General features: G+C 35.7%; 1 pseudogene; it reads left to right on the forward strand.

The window, feature by feature from the left end:
* The first annotated feature begins 20,972 nt into the window (after positions 1–20,972).
* Positions 20,973–21,501, forward strand: LOC143390897 (NADH dehydrogenase [ubiquinone] flavoprotein 2, mitochondrial pseudogene; annotated as a pseudogene).
* The last annotated feature ends 842 nt before the right edge of the window (positions 21,502–22,343 follow it).

Consider the following 22,343-nt stretch of genomic DNA (forward strand, 5'->3'; position numbering starts at 1 on the left):
CTATGTGTATGAAAATTTTGTTAGAGCGTTTATAGAAATCTCACTTAACCTATATATTACTTTGCGGAGAAATGACATCTTTATTGTGTTGAGTTTTCCAACCCACAACATGGCATACATCTATATTTGTTTAGATCTTTAAATGTTTTATTAGCATTTGACAGTTTAAAGAAAATACGTTTTGTTATATTTACATCTGAGTATTTGGGTATTTTTCTGATTATAAATCATATTAAAAATTAAGATTAATGATTTGTATCTAGTTTTCATATACTTAATCTTATGAAGACTCTATAGTTCTAAAGATGGAAAAAAGATTGAGCAATGGCCGTGGTGCCTGTTGAATATGAATAAATTAACAAATATTTTAAAACTAAATAAAACAGGATAATTTGCTCACTGTTAACTTTCAGTCAAGAGCTATTTAGACCCAAATATGGTCTGTACAAGCATTAATTCCAGCTAAAATTATTTCTGGTAACACTTCAGATTATGACAGCTTGAAACATATCATCTATCAATTTAATTTGTTCAGTTTCTGAATACAACACAACACCACAATCTTCTGTGTAATGAATTATCACAGAATTATTATCTTAAAACAACAATCCACATTTATCATCTCACAGTTTCTGTGGGTCAGGAGTCCTGGTGCAACTTTACTGGGTCCTCTCTCAATCATATAGACTACATATTGGATTGTGTTTCCAACCAAGTGAAATTGCTGGATCAAAGAGTACATACTCTGTTAATTGTTTCCAAAAAATTACTTATTTACACTCCCATTAATCCCATCTTCAAAAATGGATATAAGTAACTTTGTAAATGTGCTGAGCTTTTATATGTAAATGAACTGTTTCCTCTCATTAACACATACCTGTGCTTACCTTAGCCTATACCATAGTAGTGTAAACAGACTAAGGTTTTGACTCTTCAGGAGGTACACTCTCTCATGGCACATCCTAAGGAAGTTTATGTCCATTATGTGATTTTTTCATTTCCTGACTTTCCTTCTTCAGTGAGATTTGCTAGGGGATCTTGGCACAGAGTGTGGAGGGTGAAAGAGAGAAAAGAGAGAGAGGGGGGGGGGGAAGCAAGAAGGTAAAGATAGTGAGGAAAATATGAGAAAAAAATTCCCTTTGCAGTTTTGCTCAGAATTGACCATGAAGAGCTGGAGTTGTATTACCATTCTATCTTCCATATTTCTGGGTGAGGTGAAATCTTTTAAAAGTGACAGATGTTCAAACTGTGCAAACGGAATGAGTAATCATTTCAAACATCAATACCAGTTCCTGAGTTCTTGAAAACAACATCATTTTAGAGAAAGTTTACTAAATATGGAAACTATATTTAAAATCTCCAGTGAGTCACAACTGAGTGAAAACAGATTTGGTTTGGGGAAAGAATATGGACATTCAATGCCATTCTCTACTCCACATTCAACAAACAGGGACAGATTTATGATAAGGTTTGTGAAACTGAGGCTTTATACCCTCACTTGCTCAACTTCTCAGATTCCTAATATATATGTTTACACACACTGATTCTGAATTGAATAACAGGCCAGTTATTACTCACAGATTCTGTATCAGAGGACAGGCCTTTTATTACTCACCAAGCATCAAATAACTCAATTCCCTCCCCCAGTTTCCATCCCCACAGGATGATGCAGTGAGGGCCAGATGGTCATTTTTGTTTGCAGATGACTGCATCCCAGAACAGGAACCTTGCAATAATGAGATTCATAGCTTATATGGAGCTGTTGGTACATTTGTACCTTGTGCCTTCTAGATATTTACCCGGAAATGTAAATAATCTTCAAGGATTGATAAGAAGAAACAGGAAGGTTTCTAGTCTGTAAGCAAGTGGTTCCAGGGGAAATGAATGTCTAAAACTCTCTAGCTTCCATGTTTACTCCTTAATGATCTTTAAACTTAGTTTGCCTGTATTCTTTGCCTAGGAAACCTGAGCCACGCAAAAACCAGTATATCCATAGAAAATTAATTCCCAATAGCTCCTTTAAAAATCTGAAGGTGAGTAGTCAATGAATTCATGTGAATTTTTCATACTTTTATGGAGGAGGGTAAAATTCACAGAACAAAATTTTTGTATTTTTTTTGAAGTCCTCCAAACTAAGTAAGTTTCAGACCTCACAAAACCTGGATTTTTTCTGCTCACATTGGTGAAAAAGTGTCATACAGTGCTCAAGCAAAATCTGTTTCTTTGCTGTGATGTAGTTTCTTTTCCTCCTGTATCCCTTACCATACTCTGAGTTCCTCTGTTTCTTTGTTCTGATGGCATTTCTTTTCCTCCTGTATCCCTTACCATACTCTGAGTTCTACCACTAATTTTGATGGATCTCTCCCTCCTGTATCCCTTTCCACACACTCTGAGTTCTATCACCAGCTCTGATGGTTCCTTCCTTTTATTACAACACTCTCAAGCAGTGGTTGTTTTTTTTTTTTTTTTTTTTTAATTAATTAATTATTTATTTATTTATTTATTTATTTATTTATTCTAATTAGGTATATATGACAGCAGAATGCATTTTGATTCATTGTACATGCAGTGGCTGTTTTTTTATGCCTGCACAGCTCTGACTTGAGCGATTTTCTTTTTCCTCCTCATTGTTGTGTTTGGAACATTTTTGCTCAACCATCAACCATCCACTCCCATCTGTAATTCAACTTCACTTTTTAATGATTGTAGTTTTTAAGTTTAGTCTCTCTCTATAAATCTACTCCTAATTCCTTAAGAAGCAAAGATGGTTCCATTCCAAATTTTCTGAAGAATCTGCATACCACTTTCCATAATGGTTGCACCAATTTGCAGTCCCACCAGCAATGTATGAGTGTACCTATTTCCCCACATTCTCACCAATATTTATTGTTGATTGTATTCTTGATGATTGCCATTCTGTTGGAGTGAGATGGGATCTTGGTGTACTTTTGATTTGCATTTCTCTGATTGTTAGAAATATTGAACATTTTTATTTATTTATTTGTTATTTTTTAAAATTCTAATTCATTTTATATGACAGCAAAATACATTACAATTCATATTACACACATAAAGCACAATTTTTCATATTTCTGGTTGTATGTAAAGTATATTCACACCATTTGTGTCTTCATACATGTACTTAAGGTAATGATGTCCGTTTCATTTCACCATCTCTTCTACCACCATGCCCCTCTGTTTCCCTCCCACCCCTTTGTCCTATCTAGAGTTTCTCTAATCCTCCCATGCTCCCTCTCCTAATCTCACTATGAATCAGCCTCATATCAGAGAGAACATTGAGCCTTTGGCTTTTTGAGATTGGCTAACTTGGCATTATATTCTCCAACACCATCCACTTACCTGCAAATGCTATACTTTTATTCTCTTTTATTGCTGAGTAATATTTCATTGTGTATGTATACCACAGTTTCTTTATCCAGTCATCTACTGAAGGACATCTAGTTTGGTTCCACAGTTTAGCTATTATGAATTGTGCTGCTATAAACATTGGTATGGCTGTATCCCTGTAGTAACTGTTTTTAAGTCCTTTGGGTATAGACCAAGGAGTGGGATAGCTGGGGCACATGGTTGTTACATTCCCAGTTTTCCAAAGAATCTATTCTGTTTTTCATATTGGTGCACCAATTTGCAGTCCCACCAGCAATGTATGAATGTGCCTTTTCCCCCACACCCTCGCCAACACTTATTGTTGTTTGTATTCTTAATAGCTGCCATTCTGATCAGAGTGAGATGAAATCTTAGAGTGGTTTTGATTTGCATTTCTCTGTTAAAGATGTTAATCATTTTTTTTCATATATTTGTTGACCTGAGTGTATATCATCTTCTGAGAAGTGTTTGTTAAGTTTCTTGGCCCATTTACTGACTGGATTATTTGTTTTTTTGGTGTTCAGCTTTTTGAGTTCTTTATATACCCTAGAGATTAGTGCTCTATCTGATGTGCATATGGTGAAAATTTGCTCCCAAATTGTAGGCTCTCTATTCACCTCACTGATTATTTCTTTTGCTGAGAAGAAGCCTTTTAGTTTGAATCCATCCCATTTATTGATTCTTGATTTTAATTCTTATGCTATAGGAGTCTTATTAAGGAAGTTGGGTCCTAATCCGACATGATGGAGATTTGGGCCTACTTTTTCTTCTATTAGGCACAAGATCTCTGGTTTAATTCCTAGGCCCTTGATCCACTTTGAGTTGAGTTTTGTGCATAATGAGAGATAGGGGTTTAATTTCATTTTATTGCATATGGATCTCCAGTTTTTCCAGCATCATTTGTTAAGGAGGCTATCTCTTCTCCAATGTATGTTTTTGGTGCCTCTAATATAAGATAACTGTAATTATGTAGGTTAATCTCTGTATCCTTTATTCTGTACCATTGGTGTACAAGTCTATTTTGGTGCCAATACCTGCTGCTTTTCTTACTATTGCTCGGTAGTACAGTTTAAGGTCTGGTATAGTGATGCCACCTGCTTTACTCGTCTTGCTAAGAATTGCTTTAGCTATTCTGGGTTTCTTATTTTTCCAGATGAATTTCATGGCTGATTTTTCTATTTCTATGAGGAATGCCAAGGGGATTTTGATTGGAATTGCATTAAATATGTATAGTACTCTTGATAATCATTTTGACAATATTAATTCTGCCTATCCAAGAGCAAGATAGATTTTTCCATCTTCTAAAGTCTTCTTTGATTCCTTTCTTTAGTGTTCTGTAGTTTTCATTGTAGAAGTCTTTCCCCTCCTTCCTTAGGTTGATTCCCAAGTATTTTTTTTTTTTGAGGCTATTGTAAAAGGGGTAGTTTTCCTTGTTTCCCTTTCAGAGGATTTGTCACTGATATACAGAAATGCCTTTGATTTATGGGTATTGATTTTATACCCTGCTATTTTGCTGAATTAATTTACTAGTTCTAGAAGTTTTCTGGTGAAAACTTTTGGGTCTTCTAGGTATAGACTCATATTGTCAATAAATAGTGCTAATTTGAGTTTTTCTTTTCCTATTCATTTCCCTTTAATTTCTTTCATCTAATTGCTGTGACCAGTGTTTCAAGAACTATGTTAAATAGAAATGGTGAAAGAAAGCATCCTTATCTTGTTCCAGTTTTGAGAGGGAATGCTTTAAATTTTTCTCCATTTAGAATGATGTTGGCTGGGGGCTTAGCATAGATAGCTTTTACTATGTTGAGATATGCTCTTGTTATCCCTAGTTTTTCTAATGGTTTTGAACATGAAGGGGTGCTATATTATGTCAAATGCTTTTTCTGCATTTATTGAGATGAACATATGATTCTTGTCTTTATGTCTGTTGATGTGATGAGTTATGTTTATTGATTTCCTTATGTTGAACCAACCTTGCATCCCCAGGATGTGATCATGATGCACTATCTTTATAATATGTTTTTGTATTTAATTTGCCAGAATTTTATTGAGAATTTTTGCATCTGTATTCATCAGGGATATTGGTCTGACATTTTCTTTCCTTGATGTGTCTGTTTTTGTCTGGTTTTGGTATCAGGATGCGACTAGTCTCAGAGAATGAGTTTGTAAGGGTTCCCTCCTTTGATAGTTAATGAAATAGTTTGAGGAGTAATGGTGTTAATTCTTCTTTGAAGATCTTATAGAGCTCAGCTGAGAATTCATCTGGTCCTGGGATTTTTTGGTTGGTAGTCTTTTGATGGCATCTTCTATTTCATTGCTTGAAATGGGATCTGTTTAAATTGTGTATGTCCTCTTGATTCAGTTTGGAAGGTCACATGTCTCTAGAAATTTGGTAATGTCTTCAAGATTTTCTATTTTATTGGAGTATACATTTTCAAAATAGTTTCTAATAATCTTTTGTGTTTCCTTTTTCATAAAATATTTTAGTAATTTTAGTTTTTTCTCTCTCTTTCATTAGCATAGCTAAGGATTTATCAATTTTATGCATTTTTTCAAAGAACCAACTTTTTGTTTTTTCAATTTTTTGAATTGTTTCAATTTCATTGGTTTTAGCTCTAATTTTAATTATTTCCTGTCTTCTGCTTTTGGTGCTGATTTGTTCCTTTCCTAGGGTTTTAAGATGTAATGTTAGGTCATTTATTTGTTTACTTTCTATTCTTTTAATGAATGAGCTGAATGCAATGAACTTTCCTATTAGCACTGCCTTTATAGTGTCCCAGGTATTTTTATATGTTGTATTGGTGTTCTCTTTTCCCTCTATGTATTTTTTTAAAATTTCATTCTTAATTTCTTTTGCCATCCATTCATTATTTGATAGTGTAATATTTAGTTTCCAGGAGTTGGAGTGCTGCTATTTTTCATTTTATCATTGATTTCTAATTTCATTCCATTAGGATCTGATAGAATGCAGGGTAGTATCTCTATTTTTTTGTATTTGCTAAGAGTTGCTTTGTGGCATAAGATATGTTCTATTTTAGAGAAGTATCCATGTGCTACTGAGAAGTGTGTTTGTTCACTGTTGGATGAAATAGTCTACAGATGCCTGTTAAGTCCAAATTATTGATTGTATTATTTAGTTCTATAGTTTCTTTATTTAGTTTTCATTTGGAAGATCTACTGAGTGAGACAGGTGTGTTAAAGTCACCCAGTATTATTTTATTATGGTCTATTTTATTCTTGAAATTAAGAAGGGTTTGTTTGAAATTACATGCAAGAGGAAGTGAGGGGAAAGGAAAAAAAATATAAGGGGGAGAAATGAATTACAGTAGAGGGGGTAGAGAGAGAAGAGGGGAGGGGAGGGGGGAGGGGGATAGTAGAGAATAGGAAAGGCAGCAGAATACAACAGACACTAGTATGGCAATATGTAAATCAATGGATGTATAACTGATGTGATTCTGCAATCTGTATACGGGGTAAAAATGGGAGTTCATATCCCACTTGAATCAAAGTGTGAAATATGATATATCAAGAACTATGTAATGTTTTGAACAACCAACAATAAAAATTAATTTAAAAAAAGAAGGGTTTGTTTGATATATGTAGATGCTCCATTTTTTGGCACATAAATATTTACAATTGTTATGTCTTGTTGATGTATATTTCCATTAAACAGAATGAGATATCCTGTTTTGTGCTTTCTCACTAACTTTGGGTGAAGTCCACTTTATCTGTTCTGAAGATGGAAATGGTCCATGTGAGTCATGTATTTTTTTCCCATCTTTTCATCTTCAGTCTGTGGATGTCTTTGCCTATGAGGTGAGTCTATTAGACAGCATATTGTTGGGTCTTGTTTTTTTAATCCAATTGGCCAAACTATGTCTTTTGATTGATGAGTTTAGGCCATTAACATTCAGGGTATTATTGAGATATGATTTGTGTTCCCAGTCATTTGGTGTATTTCTGGTTTTTAATTTGACTCGGTTTCTCCTTTGATTGTCTTTTCCTTTAGTGTAATTCCTTCCTTTGCTGGTTTTAATTTTTTTTAAATTTCTTCCCTATTTTGTTGAGAATGTTCTGTAGAGCTGGTCTTCTAGTTGTGAATTCTTTTAACTTTTGCTTATCATGAAAAGCTCTTATTTAATCTTCAAATCTGAAGCTTAATTTTGCTGTATATAAAATTCTTGGCTGGCATTCATTTTCTTTCAGAGCTTGGTATATGTTATTCCAGGACCTCCTAGCTTTGAGGGTCTGGGTTGAGAAATCAGCTGAGATCCAAATTGACTTCCCCCTATATGTAATCTGACATTTCTCTCTGGTAGGCTTTTGAATTATATCCTTATATTGTATACTAGGCATTTTCATTATAGTTATCCTTCATGTAAGTCTGTTGTAATTTTTGCATTTGGGTTCCTGTAAGCCACTTATATTTGATTTTTCATTTCATTCTTCATGTTTGGGAAATTTTATGATATTATTTCATTGAAAAGATTATGCATTTCTTTAGTTTATATCTCCATGCCTTACTCTGTCCTGATAAATCTTAAAGTGGTCTTTTCATGCTATCCCATAATTCCTGGAAGTTCTGTTCATAGTTTCTTACCATCTTCTCCATTTGGTCAACTTTATTTTCAAGGTTATATATTTTGTCTTTGTTGTCTGAGGTTCTATCTTCCAAGTGGTCTAGTCTGTTGATGATACTTTCCTTTGAATTTTTAATTGGCTTATCAATTCCTTCATTTTGAGGATTTCTGCTTGGTTTCTTTTCATAATCTCTATCTCTTTATTGAAGTGATCTTTGCCTCCTGAAATTTATCTCTGATTTCATTCCTTTATGTCATCTATCAGTACATTCTGAACTGTTTCTCTGACATTTCTTCTATTGTGCTGTTGGTGGATTCTATTATGAGAGCATCTTGGTTTGTTTGGGGTGCTTTATCCCCTTGATTCTTCATATTGTTCATGTGTTTTCCCATCTAGCAGTGTGGATATGAGGTAGTATAGTTTCTACCATGTAGACTTGTAGCATCCCTCAATGTCTCCAGTACCTCATGTTTAAAGGGTAGATTGATATTAACAGTATCCAATGCAAACAATATACATCCTTAAACCAAATAGCTCCTGATAAGACATTAGGCACTTCTCCCGCATGTGTTCCTAAGGGCTGAGCACCAGGACCTGTGCACCTATTGCAGAGAGCTGTTCTATATCAGGCAGATCAAGACCAGGTGCTGAAAGCTGTGGGTAGGTCACATAGCTGTGAGTGCTGGGCTGGTCTGGAAGCTGGGGAGAAGTTAAGAGACTGAGGGCCCTATTGGGTGCTGGATTGATGCCAGACCTGGTTGAATCAGGGGATGAGTGGATGCCAGACTGGGGAGGGAATCAGGGACCAGACTGGTGCCGGGGACTGGGCTGGTGCCAGGGCCCAGAGACGCTGGCCTGAGTAGGCCCAGGGAACATGGTGGGTGCTAGACCAGATGGCTGGGTAAACCAAGAGCAAAATGTCCTCACAGCCTCATCCTACCCTCTATCCACTGTTGCCAGTCCCAGCCGTCCCTTGTGCGCCAGGATCTGCTGAGCTAGGGAAAGCCTGACTCTCTCCCACCTCTGCAGCACAATGGTGGCTACTACCACACCTAGTAGGAAGATCTCAGGTGTAACCAAACTTGCAGGCACCTCAATAATGGACCTCCAGGCCCTGATTGGCATCCCCAGATGGAGGAGATTGCATCCTGAGATGGTGTCAGAGTCAGAAAACTTGCAAGCAGCCCGACACTGGGTCTGACCCTGGCTGGTGTTCCAGGATGGAGGCTGTCACATCTTGAGATAGCAATGGCGAAGGCGGCAACATGCCCCAAGATGGAGGTTGCCTCATTCAGACATGGGGCAGAGCTGTGGTGGCCTCAATTTCATTCGTCTTTACCTCTGAGCACAACCATGTCTACTGCGGTCCACTCCCCTTTTGCCACCATGACCTCTAATTCATCATTCTACTATCTTTTCATTACCTTTCACCACTTGATATCATCATTCTTTCCCCAATTTAAATGTGTATGGTTAGGGTATCTTGAATCTCAGTTTCTATATCTGAAAAAAAAAATCCATAATCTTGGTTAAATGTAATCTCTTGCTAATCCATCTGAGCTCAATAGCTGAATGGGATTTACAAAAATCTTCCCTTAACCCATTTCACCTGCAAATTAGCATCTGCTTCTTTGCTCCTTTTACAGAAAGAAATGGCCTCAAAATACAAGTATAGATTATTTATGAATGAAAAGAAATAGTACTTCAAAATAATTGCTTCAAAAAATTTAGTAGGATAGGTACAGAGCCGGTGGGGAAAAACATAGGTTAAAACTTTTTGAATTTGACTGATAGGAACAGAGCATTTCATTTTTATTACTCTATTGTTATATGCTGGAAATATTCCATACTGTGAATTTTTTTAATGTCTATAATTGCTGCACTACCTCTTTCTCTCTTTCATCTCTAAACCCACTTTGATCAGACTTTTGCTTTTAACACTTTATTGGACCCACTGTTCTTCAGAGTCATAGTGTTTTTTCAGTGCCAAATTCAACAAGCAATTTTTCCTATCATCTTTTCCCATCAGCAGTGTTTGAAAGACCAACATCCCTATGTCACACCTTGTTGCTCATCCTAATCTTTTCAAGTGGATTCTATGGCAGGCATCACAACCTTATTTCTCTACCTCACCCATTATCCCCTTCTGGTCTCCTGTGCTGTTTGCTCTCTTCTTCTTGACCTCTTGATGTTGGAATACTCAAGGTGGGCCTTGCTATTTACACTGCATCCCTTAATGATATCTTTTCAGACTTATACCATTTTATGACAGAAAATGCCTCACTCACAGTTTTCTATCTCTAGACCAGATTCTCTCCAAAACTCAAGACCTTCATTTTCAGCTTCATATTCTACTTGACATCTCCACTTGGATATTTTCTAGGTATCTAAAACTTGTCATAACTGAAGTTATCTTTCTCCTTAAACTTACTCTACCCAAAGCTGTCCTTGTTCTTCTGATGGACACTTTATCTTTCCACTTGCTTAGATTGAAAGTCTAGGTCATCCTTGATTCATTTTTTCCCCTCTCAAAATTAGATCCACTCCTACGATAAATCTTATAGCTGTACTTTTAGGTTATTTCCAGAATCTGACTTCTTCAAATTACCTTGACTCCTACAATCCTTCTGTGGACCAACTGTATTTCTCAACTGAATGACAACAGTAGCTTCTGTATTCACTTCCTGGAGTTGATATAATAGAGTTCCACTTTCTGGAGTTGCCATAACAAAGTACCACAGATTTTTAAAAGAGGGCTTTAAAAAATCAAAAATATTTTCTCACACAATTATGGAAACTAAAAGTCCTGTTTTGGCAGGGCTATGCTGTCTCTGAACTATTTAGTGGATCTAGATTCTCCTACTTTAGATTCTTGAACTCCTAGATTTTAGCAATACTGGGAATTTCTTGGCTTATAGATAAATTATTCCAGTTTCTGTGTCATCTTCACTTGGCGTTCTTCCTATGTCTGTTTCCAGATTTATGACTTCTTAGGGAAACCAACCCTTGAATTAAGGTTGAACCTAATCTGATATCTCATCTTAACTTGACAATATCGCAAAGATCTAGTTGACTAGTTTCAGGTGGACATGAATATGACCCATCACAAACCCCTAATTAACTTCTCTTCTTACATTGTTCTTTTATATATATATACTTAATACAACCTGAGGCCTGAGTGATGCTTTTAAATGTAAGTCAGATTATGTCACTCCTATATACACCCACTTTAACGCATAGTAAAATTACAATATTTGTATAGAGTTACCATGATACACCACAATTCCACTCCTAGTTACTTACTAAGGAAATTGAAAAAAAATCTAAGAAAAATCTGTACACAAATATTCATAACAACATTTCCTGTAAAAGCTAAGGAGTAGAAACAACCCAGAGAACAAATGGATAAAAAATGTACTATAGCCATACAATGGAATACCCTTCAGTCCTAAAAAATAATAAAATACTGTTATATATTCTACCACATGGATGAACCTTCAAAACATTTTGCCTTGTAGTAGAAATGAGGCACAAATGGCCACATATTGTATGATTCTTTTTATATGAATTGTCCAGAACGGGGAATTCCACAGAGACTTTAATAACATAAGAGTTTCTAGAGGGCAGGGAGAAAAGTGAATGAGGAATGATTTCTAAACAGTATGGTGGTTTTGGGGAGTGATGAAAATATTCTAAAGTTATAATGAGGGTAGCACAATTCTGTGAATATACTATCAATCACTGAATTGTCTACTTCAGCAAAAAGAATTTTATGGTATCTGAATTGTATCACAATAAATCTATTATTAGAAACAGGGGTGCTTCCCCTGCAAATCCCCAGACTTTCCAGTGACTTTCATGGTTATACATGTCTCCTACTGCTCTTTCACTGGATCATTTTGCACCAGCCACACTAGTCCCTGCCCTTCTTCAAATATGCCAGACAGTCTCCCAATTAGTGCCCTGGAAATGTTCTCTACATGGAATCCCCTTCCTTAAAGACTGATTCTCTCACCATTGTACATCATCTTCTTATGCTATTTAATGATGCTGACAACCTGCACACTAAGTTTACATACACTGATTTTGACTTTTTTACTTCTACTTTCAAATATACCATAAAATTTACTTATCTCTTATTTCTTTTAGTCACTGTTTATTTTCTCTTTCCAATCTTTCTCTGCTTTGGCAAATGAAGTATCTTAAGTACTTAGAAAAATGACTGGCAAATAGGCATTTCATACATAGTTTTGAACAAACACATGATGATTTCCCTTTCAAATATTTGAAGAACAAATTTTTCCAGTCTCTTATTATGGAGAGAATACAATGGTGACTGCTACATAGAAAATGGGTGAATGAAGTAAATAAATAACATTTTTTTTAAACATAAAAGTTGTCATTTTGGTTCCTTTTGCTGAACCAGCCAAGAAGGTTTAGAGCTGTCTGGTCTGATGTTGCAGAAATCATCATTCTCAGGCTGAGGTTAAACAGTGTTTAAAGCATGTAAAATGGATTGAATTTTGGTTATGTTACTGTTACTGTGTATATTGTAGACAAGTCACATAACATCCCTGGGACTCAGTTTTCTCATACATGAATGGGAGAAATGAATAGTATCTGCATCACAGATGTGAGAATCAAAATAGTTACTGCCTTTTGAATGAATCGTTACTACTAGATACATAAAAAGTGATGAAAGAATATTAGTTGTTTTTATGCTGATCACATATTATTTTTATGTTTTTCACAGATTCTTTTTCCTCTTGTCAGAGTGATGGCAGAAAGAAGACTTATTAAAGAAGACGTTTATATTGTTGTTGTTGAGGAATAATGGAAATGTTCAATGTTGAGAGAAAGTACAAAAGAATAAATCTAATCCACAATAAAATTAAATTTATGTTAGTGTGAGTTATTCTATAATGGTTTTGCCATTCATTTTAGAACTTGGATGCTCTCAAATATAATATTCATTATTGCAGCTATTCAAAAGCAACATCAAAGATGCTTGATATTTAGTAATGTGTTGTATAGGAGACATAATAAGCTGGAAAGTAAGTCTAGATGCTCATTCAGCACAGAATCTATGTGGCCTCATTATCTCCATAGTAACTGTCATGAAGAAATGGAAAACAATATTTGAAATGTTCTCTACATGGAATCCCCTTCCTTAAAGACTGATTCTCTCACCATTATACATCATCTTCTATGCTATCTTTTATTTGAAAAGCAATTCCTACATGAAAAACTTCCAGGCATGGTAGTGAAAATAGAAAATTAGATAAAGAAAGTTATAAAACTCATGAATATAAAATGCTGAAAAATCTCAGGAGATGTAGTTCCAAAATTATAAATTTATACTATTTTTAAAACATAACTTCAAATATTTGAAATATATTTTTAAGTTGGAAAAATTAATATTATCCCATTTAATACAAAATTATAAACTAAACTAATAGAAAATAAAATAGGGCCTCTGCTTCCTGGAACATGGAACAGACATACTTTTTCCTGTTCTCCTTGCTAAGTACAACTGAAGATCATGGACGTGATACGTAAAGCAAACAGAGAAAGATTGAAAGGAGAGAAGGAGGACATTCTTAGGACCTAAGGAACCAAAGAGAGACACAGCTCCCTAAGTTTTCGTTTTCACCCATATACCCTAGGCCTGGAGCTGAATTCAGCATGCTGGAATACCAATGGATACAGGTTAAAAATGACCTAACATAAGTTCGTTTTCTCTAATCAAAGGACCAGGAAAAGGATGTGGTAGTGAGACAAAAACTTTCACATAATAATATGGTGTTTAGCCAAACACCATAGAAAAGACTGTCATACTTATTCCCATTCTCATTAGCAAAGGCTCAGTGTAGATTCTAGACCTATACTTTTGCTAAGCTGTAATGAGACTGTATATAGGGAGACAGGACAGACATCCACCTGCTATTAATAAACCTTCCTCTCTTGTGGTGTCAGTGGATCCAAGGGGACTTGTATGCTGAACACTACACAACACTGATTAAAGAAGAGTAAAATAATTGGAGAAATGTACCATGTTCATAGATTGGGAGCTTGCTATATCAACATATTAGTTCTCAAATATGGGTTTAATGTAACTTCTATCAGTATCCAAGAAAGATTTTAAAACTATATATGGATAAGGTTATTTTAAAGTTTATATGGAAAGGTAAAGAAACTAGACTAGCAAGAGCAATTTTGAAGAAGAATAAAGTGGGAGGGCTCAGTCTGCCCAAATTTGAGGCAAATTATACAGTTTTGATTGTCAAGACTGTGTGGTATTGACAGAGACAGACACATAGATCAGTGAAACAGGCTACAGAATCTGGAAATAGAGCCACATGCAAATATTCAAAATTGATTTTCAACAAAGGTGCAAAAACAATTCAAGGGGGAAGATAGATTTTCAACAAATGGTGCTAGAAACATTGAACATCCATAGGCAGAAAAAGTAATTTAGACCCAGTCTCACACATTATACAATGATGAACTCAAAATGAACTAAGGTCTTAAGTATAAATTGCAAAATTGTAAAACTTTTGGAAAAAAAAATCTGAGAAAATATTTGGGAAACAGGTCTAGGTAAAATGCTCTTATAATTGTTTTCAGGTTTCAAAATTTATTTATTTACAAATTACACTGAAAAAAATCCACTTTGGGATGCACATAAATCCAGACTTTTAACTCTAGTGTGTGGTATAGAATGCTTATTGTTGTGACATTTCAAAAATAATTTGTAATGTCTCTAATAAAGCTTTTTAAAAATTGTGGCAACACATACATGGAATTTACCATTAGTACCCTTTGGTACTTTCACTATCTTGTGAAGCCACCACCAATAACTAGTATGAGAACATTTTCATCACCCCCAAAGAAAAAACTCTTTATTGTCTAAAAAAATCACTTACCACTCCCTCTTCCTCTTTTACAGTCACTAATATGCTTTCTGCATGAGTTTGCCTATTTTGGATATTCATATAAAAGGAATTATACAATATATGGCCTTTTGTGTCTGATTTCTTTCACTTAGCATAATGTGTTCAAGGCTCACCCATGTTGTAGCATGCATCAGTACTTGATTTCAAAGAGTTCTTATATTTGGGACTGAGGTTGTATCTCAGTGGTAGAGCTCTTGCCTGGCACATGTGAGGCACTAGGTTCGATTCTCAGAACCACATAAAAGTAAGTAAATAAAACAAAGGTATTTTGTCTATCTACTACTAATTTTTTTTAAAAGAAGAGATCTTATACTTGGCATCAAAACAAGATCCATGAAGGAAGAAGTTTGTAAATTGGACTTCATCAAAGTTAAAAATGTTTGCTCTGTTCAAGAACTTTTCATCAAGTAGATAAAGAAACAAATTGCAGAGTGGGAGAAAATAATTGCCAATAACATACTAATTCAACAAAAGACTAGTATCTAGAATACATAAAGAACTCCCAGAGCTGAACGATAAAAAAAAAAATAAAAATTCAGATAAAACGTGGACAAAGCATATGAAGAGACATTTCACTAAAAAGATTGATTGTCAGCTATCAATAAGGATTTGTTCAACATCAATAGCCATTAAGGAATTGACTAAAATCACAAATTAAATGATTATGAGATATCACTACACACCTACCAAGATGGCTAACATATAGAACAAGGTGGCAACACTAAAAGCAGGTGAGGATGTGGAGAAATTGGATCTCTTGTAGGTGACTGGTGGGATGAAAAGAGGTGGAGCCACTCTGAAAAACCATTTGGTAGCTTCTTTAAAAATTAATAATACAACTACTATATGACCCAGAAATTGTCCCTATAAATGAAAACTTATATCACACTAAAAAGCTGTACATGAGTGCTATAGCAGCTTTAGTTGCAGTAGTTAACAACTGGAAATAACCCAGATGTTTTCTAAAAGGCAATGGTTATACAAACTGATATATCAATGTGTGTTACCATGTGTGTGTCTGATTTATGTCACTGTGACAACATACCTAAGAAAATCAACTTAAAGGTGGAAAGATTTATTTTTGGCTCATGGTTTCAGAGATTTCAGTTCATGGTGACTTGTTCCCATTGGTATGGGCCTATCATGAGGCAGAATATCATGGTAGTATGTAGGTAGTATGTGGTGCAGCAGAGCTGCTTACATCATGGTGACTGGAAAGCAGGGAGAGAGAAAGGGGCTGGGGAGAAGATAGAGTCCCCAAGGGTATGTCCTTAAGACCCATTCCCTTCAATTAGCTCTCATTCATACAGTTTGCATCACCTCCCAGAAGTACCTCCAGTTATGAATCCATCAATGATGACCCAATCACTTTCCAAAATTTCCACCTCTGACATTATTGCATTGGGGACCAAGCCTTCAACACATGAGCCTTTGGGGACATTCCAGATTCAAATCATAACACTATGCAATATTACTCAGCAATAAAAAGGAACAAAAATATTGACACAGGTTACAACCTGGAAGCATCTCTAGAGAATTGTCTTGAATGAAAACCTCAATGCAGACAAGTTATTTACTGCATAAGTCCATTCATATAATATTATTGAAATAATGAAATCATAGAAATGGATGACTGGGCACAGTGACACATTCCTGCAATTCAAGCAACTTGGGAGGCAGAGGCAGCCTCAGCAATTTAGCGAGGCACTAAGCAACTCAGTGAGACCCTGTCCCTATATAAAGTGCAAAATAGGGCTGGGTATGTGGCTCAATAATCAAATGTCCCTGACATCAACACAAGATCAATCTCTGGTATCATCCCCCTCACCCCAAAATGATGAAATCATAGAAATGTAGAATAATGGATTAAAGAAGTGGTTGGGACAGGAGGAAAGTGGGTGTGACTACAGAATAACTTGGGCAATAATTTGTGATAAATAAAATGTGCTTTATCTTGATTGTATTAACATTACTATTCTGGCTGTGATGTTGTACTATAGTTTTTTGAAAGGTTCCCATTGAGGGGAAACTGTGTAAAGAGTATCCAGGATTAGTCTATATTATTTCTTAGAATTGCATGTAAATCTATAATTGCCTCAAAAGTAAAAAGTTTAATTAGACTGGCACAGTGGTGCATGCCAGTAATCCCAGCTACTCAGGAGGCTGGGGCAGGAGGATTGCAAGTTTGAGGCCAGTCTGGGCAATATAGTGAGACTCTGTCTTAAAAAAAAAAAAAAAAAAAGTACTTGGCATATAGCTCAGTGGTAGAGAAACTCCTGAGTTCAATTTCCAATACCACACATACACACGCATAGGCACAAAAAGTTTAATTAAATATTCAGCAAGACTTGAAATATCCTTGAAATATCTCCATATCCAGTATTTTCTTGGGATGGTAAGATTAAAGGAGATTTAAAAATTTTCCTGTGACATATATGTCTTCCACATTTTCTACAGCAAATGTGAATTTCTTTTATAGTAAAAATGTATATAAAAATATAATCCACAAGAAATAAGTGCTCTGTAATGTAAACAAACTAGGTGAAATATATTTATAGTTTTATTAAATATATTACATATACAAATTATTAATCATTAAGAACATTTTGTGACAATCTTTACAGATTGGTGCATTTGAGCCTAACATAAATTAGATATTGCTGCCCACTGTTGTTGAAACAGTCAAAATCAAAATTGGATTAAAAAAACAAACAAAACTAGATTGGGTTGCTTCCACTATCAGACATAGCGCCAGCCATTACTTGCTGTTTCTTCAATAACGTTTCCAACTCCCCATTCCACCCCTTATCTAACCCAACCATATTCCTTTATAGAATCACATACCCCTAGTTAGTGGAAAATACCTCTGGATTTAACATTCACTTGAACGGCTGGATTCAGCTGCTGGTTGCCAGGTTTTTCTGTTCCTTTATTGAAAGTCTGCCAAGCATGCTTTGGCAGGAAGAAAGATGATTCAACCAATCTTTTTTTTATTTTTTTTTTCTCTCAAAAAGGTTTCATTTTTAAAACCTGAGGGCATAGTTCACTGTATAGTCTGGTCATTGTTTCCACTGATTTATGACTTTATTACTGCCAAAGACACAACTGTGATCATCCTAAGGGATATTCTTTTACAAGTGCTCTTTTATCTAGGTTGCTTTTAAGATTTTTGCTCTGTGTTAGAATTCTGCTGTTTCACTATCATTAATTTATTTACTCTAGTTTGGAATTTATTTCCCTTTTTGAATCTACATATTTATCTATAATCTCGTAAACATTTCAGCCATTATATTTCCCCCTAATGAAGCCTGTCAATCTTCCATTCCCTTTGCTCTTTCCATTTAGCACTCCTACTAGATTTTTATATCATTCCTTTTAGTTAACATTTCCTGCGAATTCTTTCTCTTCTCCCTTCCCCTCTCCTCTCTTCCTCACCCACCTCACCTCTTTCTCTCTTACATTCTGGAAAACTTCTTCAGGTCAGTTATCCAGTTAACTAATCCTCTTACCACACACACACACACACACACACACACACACACACAAATCTGATGAGTTTCATTTTTAATGACTACGTTTTTCATTTTCATAATTCTACTTTGTTTGCAAAAATACATTAAAAAAACTTTTATATTTTTTTCTTTTTAATCATGTTTCCTCTCCTTATTTGACATCTTATAGTTATATAGTTATTTGGAACTTTGATCTGCTATCTTTATCTTATCTGCTGATAGTTGGTCATAAAAGATTGTTGCCCCTTTGGGTTTTATATTTTGGAAGATGACTCCATTTTAAGCTGAGATTTATCCATAAAAATCTTGAAAGACTGGGTTTCAGAGCATTTCATTTCAGTTTGTTTCTATCAGGCTTCACAAGAATACTACCAGTTTATAGCTGATTATTAAGTTGGCTTTGGAGGTAAAGGTGTCACACCATGATGTAGTTCTCTCTTGTTTTAGGGCCCTTAATAACTATTTTACTGAAATCTTACCTCTGCACTTAATAGAATGCTTGCTACATTTTATCCAGTATATTTAGCTTTGTGAAAGATTTTCGTATTTTCTAGTCTTTCATATTCCTTGAAAAGGCAGGGATGATTTAGATGATTCTTTTTTTTAATTGAATCTTAACTTTTTTTCAAGGTGTGTTGGCTTAAATTCTTAAAAATGCAGTCATCTCATTAAGAAATAATGAGCAGGTCATGACACTAGCTGTAAGATGACAATATCTGAACAAACATTGTTGATTCAGTGATATTCTAAGTAGAGAAAAACAATAATATGCTGAAAATCCAGTATTCAAAAAAATCCCTTCTAATTTATCAGCAACAATGACTAAAACAACCTTCACAAAGTACATAATTCTCTCTGCCTTATTCGGGATTATATATATATATATATTATTTTTCGTGAGTCACAATAGTTTACTCATACAATTAAACAATTACTGATATCTGTCTGTACTGCTGGTAGAAAGTGACTCAGACACAGGCTCTGGGCTTCTGGAGCAAAAGCCACAGACAGGGCTTTTGTTGAAGGTGTGAAGGGGAGGCCCGAGTGCCCTGGGACAGGCCCCAGCACTGTGGACAGCTGAAAAGGACTTTCTTCTCCCAGTGATTCTGCTCTCATCTGTTTCTCATCTCTTCTCCATCCAGAAGTGCTTTCTTCTAATTCCACACATTATGTAATCATCAAAGATATTTTAGATCCTGGTTCAGAGTTGGATCTGGAGAACTTTTTTATTGTCGAGTCACATTTCAGGCTAACTTGTGCATAAAAAACAGAGCTCATTCTTCTTCAGCAAGTTTAAGCATACCTCACCAGGGATCACTGGCCGTTGTTCTCCAAACGGACTGTCCGCTTATCCGTCTTCTGGAAGAGCCTGCGGTTGACATCACGTAACAAAGCAGGTTCCACTCGGTGCCACAAAGCAGGCAGTCTTTCCGTCCTCACTTGCAATCTCATCAAGGTGTCTTGGCTTTCGTTGTGTCTTATATTTTAAATGCAGCAGAGCCCCATTTTGGGATAGTTGAGTTAGTCATCTCAACAGCTTTTTATAATGTTTCAATTCTTTTCCATATGCAATGTCATAATTTAGATCTTAGGTGTACCCCAAATGTTCACGTGAGAGACAATGTAAGAAATGGTCGAGTTGTGAGGGCCTTACCCTAACCAGTGCCTTGATTCCTCTGAAAGGGATTAACTAGGTGGTAACTATAGGCAGGTAGGGTATGGCTGCAGGAGGTGTGTCATTGGGGGTGTGCCTTTGGGATACCTGTTGTCCCCAGTGAGGGAGGGTTCTGTCTCTACTTCCAGATTACCATGTCCTGAGTTGCTTTCTTCCTTTACACCTTTTTGCTATGATGTTCTGCCTCTCCTCCACAAAGAGCAACGCAGTTGGCTGTCTGCCGACCTCTGAAACCATGAGCACCAAATAAACTTTTCCTTCTCTTAAAATTGTTCTTGTCAGGTTTTTTGGTCACAACAGCAAAAAAAAAAAACCTGACTAAAACATGCACCTATTTTACTTTTAAAATTCATATTTGTGGGGGTTTGTTTTTATTCATATAGTGATTTTCATCTTAAATAATTTCATCTTAAAGCAATTGAGTATAATGCATTGATATTTCTATTTTATCCCTAATCAATTGGGGGTTTTAGCTGGCAAATTTAGTTTTGTTAAGAGCCCTTAAAGCCCTCCGCATAGAGAACTGCGCACCAATCTGGACGCGATGCTTGAGTTTGGGAGCGTGCATGCCGTGCGTTCCAGACTCTCTCAGGATTATCGGGATTATGGTTTGGTTTGGCGAGGCAGCGAAAGGCAAATAATTTAGTCCGCTGAGTTCTGCTCCTTGGTGCTTGGGGGCTGGCCTGCAGACCTCACCACGGGGTGGAGAAGACATAAGGAATTTGCATAAGACAGCTGTATAGAATGGTGCTGGAGGAGCCTTGTTTGTGCACAGGGATACTCCTGAGAACAACCCAGATATCCCATTTGATTTCACACCAGGAAACTATAAGAGCATAAAGGCAATTGTAAAGAACTATCCAGCAGGGCATAAAGCAGTAGCTGTGCTTCCAGTCCTGGATTTGGCTCAAAGGCAGAATGAGTGGTTGCCCATCTCTGCTATGAACAAGGTTGCAGAAAATTTACAAGTACCTCCCATGAGAGTATATGAAGTAGCAACTTTTTATACAATGTATTATCCAAAGCCAGATGGAAAGTATCACATTCAAGTCTTCACTACAACATCTTCCAAACTCTGACAGCATATTGGGGGTCATTCAAAAGAAACTTGGAATAAATGTTGGGAAAACTGCACCTGACAAACTTTCACCCTTATAGAGGTGAAATGTTTAGGGGTCTGCGTGCATGCACCGATGGTTCCAATAAATGCCAATTACTATGAGGATCTGACACCAAAGTATATTGAAGAAATATTGATGAGCTCAAAGCAGGCAAATTTCCAAAACCTGGGCCAAGGAGTGGATATTTCTGTCGTGAGCCAGCTGGAGGTCTTACCTCTTTGACCTAACCACCCAAAGGACTTGGGTTTGGTGTGCAAGCCGACCTTTAATTTATAATCAACTGTAAATATGTTATTGCAGAAATAAATTATTTTATATATATATATATATATATCCCTTAGAAGCAATACAAGGAGTTCTAATTCTATCAATTTCTCCAGGTATTCTACATTCTATTCTTGGATCAAGTTAAATTGATATAGGAAAGCTACATATATGCATGTTTTAAGAGCCCGTACTGAAAATAATCTAAGATATTCAGGGTTATAAGTACATTATTGAATTAAAAGTGTTAGTTAGTAATGTCAATATGAATATAAGTACAATTTGCAATCTTAGTTTAAGTTCCTCCCAGGACTGACTTTATCGATTGTATAGTGAGTGATGTACAGTTATTATTAGGATATTTGTTCTGAGTTTTGGCTGCTCTCTGGTATAACACTTTTTATATTTGGGGAATTCCTGAATTTTATTTGTATGGTTGGCGTGCACAATTCACTACAGCAGCTCAAAGTGCCAGATATTTACTTTCCCTTCCTCTTTTGCACAGGAACACAATATAGGTTCTACCAATCAGAAGCTATATGAAACAAGGGTTTGAGAGAACATCCGCTCTGTGGAAAGGAGAAGTTTTATCTTCAGACCAATTCAAAACATACTTCAGTGCATTTTCTTAGCAACTTAACCTTGAGCCTGCAACTTCATCCCTCCTAATAGATTCTGTGAATATCCAAATGATAAGATTTACTTATGATTTTTTTTATTTTTGAACTTTATGTTTGTATTATGGTTAAAGGATTAAGGCTCTTTAAAATTTTCTGAGGTATGATATATATCCCAAAACATCATCCATTCCTGTGAATGTATCACATGTTTTTTTTTTGGGGGGGGG

Source organism: Callospermophilus lateralis, chromosome 2 (assembly GCF_048772815.1).
Source record: "Callospermophilus lateralis isolate mCalLat2 chromosome 2, mCalLat2.hap1, whole genome shotgun sequence".
Lineage (NCBI taxonomy): Eukaryota > Metazoa > Chordata > Mammalia > Rodentia > Sciuridae > Callospermophilus > Callospermophilus lateralis.